Below are 9,374 nucleotides of genomic sequence, written 5' to 3' on the forward strand. Positions count from 1 at the left end.
GTGTACGTAGATACCTCTCGATTGGATACATCCACCGATAACACACTGGTCCACCCAATTTAGCCTCCTCAGCTAAATGAACCGGCAAATGCATCATAATATCAAAGAATGCTGGTGGGAATATCATCTCAAGCTTACATAAAGTATCTGCAATTGAAGAGCTTAGTGTTTCTACGTCAGTTTGCACCAGCTCCTTTGAACACAGCGCATTGAAAAACCTGCTAAGCTCAATCAATGGTCTAGCAACAACTTCAGGCAAGATATGCCTTGCAACTAAGGGCAACAGTTTTTGCAAAATAACATGATAGTCATGTGATTTTAGTCCAGAAACCTTACATCCATTCACATCCACACATCTCTTTATATTAGACGCGTAACCATCAGGCATCCTCACTCCTTCTAAGAATGTGCATAGCATCTTCTTCTGGTCCCTGTCTATGGAGTACACTGATGGTGGCAAAGTATACTTTCCATTCTCCACCACTGGATGTTGATCCTGCCGTATCCCAAGATGCTGCATGTCAAGCCGTGCCTTTTCACTATCCTTACACTTACCATCTATGTGAAGCAACGTCCCAATAATGCTTTCACAGATATTTTTCTCGATGTGCATAACATCCAAGTTATGCCTTACAAGCAATTTTTCCCAATAAGGAAGCTGAAAAAATATACTCTTCTTCCTCCAGTTGTGCCACCTACTATCTTCTTCATGTTCTTCCTCTTCTTTGTTGCTGTCCCAAATTTTGGTTGCTCAAAACTTTCATACTGCTGTAAAACCTGAGCACCGGTCAGTGGCACAGGTGCCTCCCTCATCTCTGTCATGTTGTTGAAGCTGTTTTGTTCTTGCGCCACCTATGGTTCTGAGGGAGAAATCGACGATGACCCATATAACAATGCTTCGACCCAAATTTCAACCATAAGTACTCTGTATCTTTGTGGCAGTATGGACATGCAAACTTTCCTTTAGTACTCCAACCAGATAGCATGGCATAGGCAGGGAAGTCATTTATGGTCCACAACAGAAGCGCATGAAGAGTAAACGTCTCCTTCCCATTCTCATCCCATGTTTCAACACCTGTCACCCATAACTCTATCAGCTCATCAATTAGGGGTTGCAAATAGACATCAATATTCATTCCAGGTGATTTTGGCCCTGGAATGAGCATAGACATCATCCAATAGGGTTGCTTCAAACACAACCAAGGAGGCAAGTTGTAAGGGATTAGGATGACAGGCCATGTAGTATATGCAACATTCAACATCCCAAACGGATTAAAGCCATCAGCTGCAAGACCGAGCCGTATGTTGCGAGGGTCCTTAGCAAAATCCTTATACTCGCTATTCACACGCTTCCATGCCAATGAGTCTGCCGGGTGACGCATTTTCCCATCATTTACTAGTTCTTCCTCATGCCAACGCATCAGCTTCGATGTCGATGATCTCATATACAATCTTTGCAAGCGAGGAATAAGTGGAAAATAACGAAGGATCTTACGTGGAAAACGCTTCTGCTTCTTTCCACAATCACTGTCAACAGGATCATCCTTTTCAGTACTGCCTATCTCTTTCCACCTAGATTCACCACATGTTGGACACTTATCCAATTTAGCATAATCCCCACGAAATAACACACAGTCATTGACACAGGCATGAATCTTATCGTAATGCAGACCAAGATCTCGAACAACCTTCTCCACTTTCTCCAAGGAAGTTGGGAGACAATGGCCATCAGGAAGCACAAGCAAGAACAATCGAAGTATGCGTTCTAGACTGCTATTACTAATACCATCCATGCATTTAATCTGAAATAGCATGACAATTAAAGAAATCTTTATAACCTCTTTGCAACCTGGATATAACTCCTTCTTTGCCTCTGCTAGTAACCTAAAAAGTTTTTTTGCAGACGCATTTGGCTCGTCCTCATCTCTTCCTGTGACTTCTCCATGTATAACACCTCTGATCAATGATGAAATTAATTCATGGGAACTTTCAGCATGATCTAGTGCAGCGCCATCATCGTTATCATTCTCAACTAACAAAGGCTCACAATTACCTTCTCCTTGAATGAAACTCTCATCAAACCCTCTCAGTGCCACATGAGTTCGAACCTCCTTTTCACTTCGATAAGACATGCAGCGGCATCGAGTACATGGACATGGAGCTGTTTCTTCACTAGATGTGCCCCCAAATACACTCTGTAAAAAGTTCTTGAATCCTGCCTGCCATTCTGAAGTATATCTAGACATCCGCATCCAACTCTTATCTTCATTTGACATCCTTCACAGTATCCCTACAGTGAGCACGAATCCAGTGAATAAATACCGGCTATCAAGCTAACATTATGAATTGAAAAGCTTTTTTTTCCTAATGAGCACGATATGCCTTTGTAGCTCTCTACAAGAGTTTGAAGTTCTTCAATAGTTCACCAAGGAGAGGAAAATTAACTAGGACCCCTGTGTTGTTTTCTCACCTTGTTTGAAGCACAGTAGTAGCCAGATGAGGGGGAGCAAGCCAGGGTCGCCGGAGCCGGATGGCTGGAGGCTGGAGGGGAACAGAGGCCGCTAGGGAGTTCATGGCCAAGAGTAGGGAGCCACCACCGTGCCACCCCAGGCCGCCGTCGCCGCCGTGCCACCCTAGGCCGAAGCCGCCGCCGTGCTGCACCCGGCCAGATCCGTCGGACTTGGAACGAGAGGACGCCGGGGGAAAGATGGGAGAGGCCGATAGGGAGTGCGAAGGGAGCCCTACAGCGCCAGCGGAAGCTGAATCCGGGCTACGCAGTATCCTCACTCGCAAAGAGCCCCGTCAGGATCTCGGAACCGGTCGCAAAGGGTACGAGTGACTGAGTTCGTGGAAGATGACGAGAGATTCAGATGGGGTCTTTACCTCCACGCGTTCAAATACCAATTAAAAATAAAAGTTGTGATCAAAGTACACAACAGTGGTAGTAGTCCAGTGGTCTGTAAGGGTGGTTTACATCACTTGGTCACTGGGATGCCTGCGCCCCTTGTTTTCTTTGTTTTTTATTTTTTTAAATGTCCACTGGGATGCCTGAATTGTGCGGCCCAATTATCGTTCTTGCTGGCTAGGCTTCAGGCAGCCCATGGATCACTATGCACAGGCTCTCAAAACAAAATATTTACGGTGGGCTGGGTTTTTATGTTTATTCTTTAAATATGCCGATGGGCTTAATTGCATCATCAACTTTTCTTTTAGCGCAACCAAAAATAGTCTAATAAATTCACATAATTTATTGGTGGCAATAGAAGCTAATTAATGCAACGATTTGTTTTCAGGATGCAACAGGCACATGAGCTATCACAACGAAGGTTAAGTTTAAGACAACGTTATTTCACCGTAGCCACAGGCGTGCATAATGGCAACCAATGAAATATTCATGGCAACAAACACCAATCAAACGCAACGAAATATTTTCTGGATGCAACAAGCACAAGAGCTATCACAACAAAGATTAAGTTTTAGACAACGTTATTTCGTCGTGGCCACAGGCATGCATAACCGCAACCAATGAAATATTCATGGCAACAAACACAAATGAAATGCCACGAATTGTTTTCTGGATGCAACATGCACAAGAGCTATCGCAACAAAGGTTAAGTTTTAAACAATGTTATTTCACTGTGGCCACAAGCAGACATAATCGCAACCAACTAAATATTCGTGGCAACAAACACATATCTATCGCAACACTAAATTGATATTATCGCAATGCACAATTAGTTGTGGCAATAGGTACCCAAAAAGGCAACCACCCTTTTCACCGTGGCATTAATAGCAACGTGTTGCAACGGATGTTTCAACAGATGCAACCCACAGTTTTGGTGGCCATAAGATCTAGATATCGCAACCCATTAATATGTTGATTGCTATAAAACCAAATATTGCAACCAAATGTGTTGTGTTGCGAAAAAAAATGGTGCTCTAAGGGTCAATTCCTAGTAGTGGATATTACCACTTCTTCATAGTCTGCCCATCCGTCCTTGATGATTTGCCTCCTCTGGTTGCGGTTGCGTCGTCTTCTTCTTGTCCTGACCTGCTTAAAGTGTTCAACTATATAGTTAAGGACAGTAAAATAGCAGCGTACCTTCTCAGAGGGGAAGTGCATGTGGACTTCTCCGGTTCCAATGTAAAAGATTGCTTTAACGGTGCTGAGGAACAGTCTCCCAATGATGACGAGTGGATCGAATTCGTCTTCTCCCATGACAATAACCTTTCAGAATGTCTGATCTGCCATCTGAAGCTGAATGTATGTCGGTTTTAGGGGCATGGTTCCGAATAGGAGCTAATAGGTGACTGGCGGCCATTATGTTGACGCCTGACCCGGTGTCGCAAAGCATCTTCTAGAAGTTGTATCCATCAATGGAGCACTGGATGCTTGGCATACTTGGGTCATCCTTTTTGGTTAGGAATGGTGACTTAAGTCGACGATCTTGACCTCCTTGAACTGCAGTGACCATCTTTGCTGACTTGGTCCACATTTGCTTGTTCCTGTTCCTCCTGTTGGTCCTCTTCCTTGTTTCATGTCGGGATTGCTCTGAGATTTGTGTAGTCTTATTCTTGAAGGTAAACGTCACTACAAGAAATACATGGTTTTTTAACGTTTTTAGTATGACAATTGTAAGAATGTTACTATATCATCTATTTTGTGACATTATATTTTAGGCATAGTGACTTAGTGACAATTAAAAGGTGTATGTCACAATAAATGTCATTTAACAAGTCTGATTTCATCTAGTGACAATATTTTCTATGTCACAAGGCCTGGTTGTGTGTCATAAATTAATTTATTAATTTTTTTAAAAAACTTTCCATGTTGACAAGGTCTTTTGCCACGTCAACACATGTTTTCCTTTTTTCTATTTTATTTTTTATTATATCAAATCATATTTTTTGTATATAAATAATGATATGTCACATGTTTGATAATTTTGGTCATGTATCATATATATGTAATTTTTTTTGATCAAGCGTATCTCATGATTTGTTGCAGATGGATAGATCGTGGGTTAAAAATACACTACACCACAACACTAAAACAATCATGGATATCTGTTGCTAAAGTTATTAATTGCCATGGAATGGTCTGTTGCTAAAGATAATCCTCGGACCATCCGTTGCTAAAATTAAATACTACAATAGATCATCCATTGCTATAAAATTTTTGCTTTTTTTATTGAATCATCTGTTGCTATATATCAGTAACTAAGTCAAATCATTTGTCACTAACTTTGGCGCGATATTTTGGGCCCACTGCCCACAAAATTTTGGCCCAAAACTACATAAAACCCTAACACCCACCCGGTGGCCACCCAAACCTTATCCACAGTTCCACACTCATGCCTCCCCCAGCGCCGTCGTCCTTCCAGAAGACCGATGTTGGCGTCCGCGCCCATGCACCTCCCTTCCCAATGCGAGCTCTCCCTCCCTCCCTTCTCTGGCGCTGAGGACACCCCTTCCCAACGCAAGCTCTCCCTCCCTCCCTTCTCCGGCGCTGAGATCACCTTGCTCCCTAGACAAGCCACGTCGGCGCAGGTCAGGCAGTGCACAAGCTCATAGCTGCCGACCGATGGGGTGTCCGCCCATCTTCTCCCTTGGCTAGATCGATGATGGAGTGGCTGCCCTTCTTCTCCCTTGACCGGATCTACGATGGACTGGCAAGCTGACGACGCGCCGTGCTATTCGTCCGCTCCCCAGGTCTGTTCGTCCCCTTCCCTGGACTATTTATGCACGTGTGTGCCTGGACTACGAGGGCTACTCTATGCTACTGGATCCATCATCGAGTCCTAGGCTTGATGGATCCAGAGGAAGACAAAACCAAGGCCATGGCTTTTGATTTCTTCTCCCATCTGGATTCCATGCCTCTGCCTTCCAATCCCGCTGGTATAAAATCTCCTGTGTATGTCGTGCAGATTTCAGGGTATTTTGAGTAGTCAATGTTGCCATGGATGTGTTAAAGGTAAATATTGTGCTGAGTCTTGTCAATTCATTTCATTGTTCTTTCAAAATTTCTAGTTGATTCTCCTGTTGGGCTACTACTATTACCTGAGCTGAGAGCACAGTTAGGACACCTGAACAAATACAACAGTTGTAAGAAAAAGTACAGTTTGATAGAGTAAGTTTCTCCTTTAAGCATAGTTTGATAGGTGGTACTAAGTAAGTGATGGAAATATCATATTTCTAACCTTGAGCTCTTTGTTCTTTCAAGGTTACAGATTTGTTTTATTAAAATAAATTTTAGAGGAATGGTTTGCTTCAGTTGACATACAATTCACATCTTTGTATACTTTTTAGTTGATGGATGTTTTGTCTCCATCTGCATGAGTTTAAATTCAGTGTGATGGATGCTAGAGATTCATAATTCCTTTGATAATTTGCATATGTTATAATCAAGTTAATTCCATGCACCTAGTTCGTATGACATCATGTCTCAATAGTCAATGTCAACTGATTACTCTGTCCGGCAACAGCGTTCAAGATGTCATCATCGCTTCCTCCTACAAGGTATCTCAAAAACACTGATTAGAAATTGTCTTGACACTGATTAGAAATTCGGCAGCAACGTTCAAGATGTCTGATTTGGTTTATTTTGATTGTGTATTCGACTCTGTTCCCATAAAACAAGTAAGATAGTAATTTCATTTTTCACTCAGATTGCAAAAGCATGTCTCGATCTAGGTTATGTATGCACAATACCTGGTAGTAAGCAGATCTCTGATGCTCTGTTCCATTTCTGAGGAAAATAAGTTTAGTCTATTAAGGTGGCACTTTGATCCCTGATGCTCTGCTCAATCTCTGTGAATTTTCAGTGGAGAGGGTAGAAGCAATTCTAGCAGAGCTGGAGCTGTTTCTCCAGCAGTGCTTATTGATGTGGATGCTGCACCCACTCCTGCTGCCATAGGTAAAATTATGTTGTGTGGAACAGATAACATTGTTGAAATGTTTCTAGATGAAGCAGTTGAGAAAAAGAAAGCAAAAATTGTTTCTTATCCTTGTAATTAGAATTGTTATAGTTTTAATATTCACCTACATATTAAGTAATGCTAGTCTGCCTCTCATGTCTCATCAGTTATGAGGTTATGATGTCAGGCAAGGTATGAAACTCTTAATGTTGCCATCATAGTTCAGATAGATAGGCATGGTTTCCTGATTCCATTTTACAGTGTTTTTAGTTTGTCCAGGTGATGATATTCTAGAAGTGAATGTTAGGTAGTTATGCTTATGTACAAGGGATTTTTATTGTAGTGAGTAAGAGGGAGGCAGCACCAGACTTGTATCTGGCCGACTATCTCCTGCCTGATTTGGAAGTAATTCCAGAATTTGGCATGCGCAGGAAGGGGTTGAAAATGAGAGAGAATGAATGAATTTAGATATCAGACTTGCTACATCTTGATTAGGAAAGTAGACTAACATTCTAAGTTCTGACGCCTTGATAGGCTGGCCCTAAAAAATGAGGTTAACAAACTGGAACTACTATCTTGTTGTGTGGTCAAATATATATTTTTCATGTGTTTGAAATCACTAGATTTCCAGTCTATATATTTTGTGAGAGATTTTTGAATAATTATAGCTCATCCTTTACTGTATATTTGTAGGGTCTAAACTTCAGAGAGGAAAAACTGAAGCAGCTGGGTACTTGCTTATCACTAGAATGCCATTAAGCCCTTACACATGTGTTGCTGCTGCAGGTTTAAATTTGAGACTTGAGACCCTACATGTGTAATGAATTGGTGGATTGATGTAATGATATTGTATTTACTGTGGAGATGTTAATTCATTTGGATCTGATATTTATATGTTGAAAAATTATATGGATGCAATTATATGGGCTGAATTGTGTGTGCTGGAAAAAATTGGGCTGAATTTTGTGGGCTTGGGAAAAATATGGGCTAATATGTGGGATAAAATATGGGATGCATTATGAGAGTAAAAAAATATTATATGGGCTGAATTGTTGTGGGCTCAAAATCTATATGGGCTGTAATTGAAAATAATAAACCAGCTAACACCACTCTAAATAGATTTTAGACCCATGAGCTATGTGGGCTTTAGTAGGTCAAAACTTATTTTGTGACATTTTTCTTTCTGCCATGTCAGCTGACACGTGGCAAGGTCTACGATTTTGTGACAATAAACCAATGTCATATGCTTGTGACATGAACCAAACAAATGTCATATAATCATTTTATGACGCGGGCTTTTCCATGTTTTGATTTTTGTCAACTTGATGTCACAAATCTTAATTTGTAACATAAATTCCATATATTGTGACATAACTAAACGTTCAAAAGCCATGTGTTTCTTGTAGTGCGTCTCCTTCCTCCCCTTGATGTAGAAACTGATCTTGGCAGCACTAGCGTAGATGACAGCTCCCGAGGTGTTCAGGAATGGCCTCCCTAGGATGATGGGTGCCCTCTCATCAGTACCAGTCTCTATCACCACGAAGTCTGCTGGGGCGTACAAGGTACCAACTCGGACGCAGAGGTTCTTTAATATTCCCTTTGGAAAACTTAGCGTACGATCCTTGGTATAATGTTGACGCTGGAGCCAAAGTCACAGAGTACTTTTGGGAAGTCCACCATGCCGATGGAGATCGGGATGACGGTGCGTCCTGGATCGCCTCTCTTGACCGGCAGAAGGTCAGTAATTACTTCCACGGGTTACTCCAGTAGTTATGTCCTCAAGCATCTCAGGGCAGTGATTGCATGAGTGTCCAGTCTCTCCAGTGTGTTTGTGCTCGTAGATCTAGGTTCTTCACTTGGTGGAGTCTAGGAGTTGTAAAAGTCCTTCATATGCTGCTCGAAGTGTACCTGCTCATAGAGACAAGGCAGAGATCAAGTGCATGGGCTCTGTTGGTGGAAAACACCAACAGAACCAAAAGTGTATTTGTTCTTCTCTAACCTCAAGCATAGTGAGCAAGACAAAGTTGATGGATAATAAAATCATGAGTGTAGTATTTAACATTTGTCAGATTAGATTGCTCAACCTTGTGGAAAGATAATCTATCTATATATATGTTTTGTTTATATCTTCCAAAGATTGAGTGTGCAATATTTTAGCTAAAATGATTAGGAGTGTGGAATCACAAAGGTGGAAGGACTAAACATGTTGAATCGATTGGGTTGGTTAATCTAGAGTTGTAGATCATACATGTTTGTCTCTTTTATTCATGTGAACGCCAGAACCAAGGAGAAGCTTATAGAAGTGATAGTCAAGTACTTTAAGATGTTAACTTACTTGAAGAGTGATGGTAAAGTATCACCTTGTGGAAGCTTTCCTCTCTTAGCAGTTGTGCATTGTGTTTGTGGCACCCTCCATGGATCATCTCTTGTGAGCTATGCCTTTCTTGTGTAAATTGT

The 9,374-nt window shown here is 41.6% G+C and overlaps 1 long non-coding RNA gene across 1 annotated transcript; it reads left to right on the plus strand.

Moving 5' to 3' along the window:
• On the plus strand, nt 5,335-7,849 carry LOC110433887. The gene is made up of 2 exons (XR_002451306.1): nt 5,335-6,916; nt 7,611-7,849. It is a non-coding gene; the product is annotated as an uncharacterized LOC110433887 (long non-coding RNA).

Source organism: Sorghum bicolor, chromosome 1 (assembly GCF_000003195.3).
Source record: "Sorghum bicolor cultivar BTx623 chromosome 1, Sorghum_bicolor_NCBIv3, whole genome shotgun sequence".
NCBI classification, from domain to species: domain Eukaryota; kingdom Viridiplantae; phylum Streptophyta; class Magnoliopsida; order Poales; family Poaceae; genus Sorghum; species Sorghum bicolor.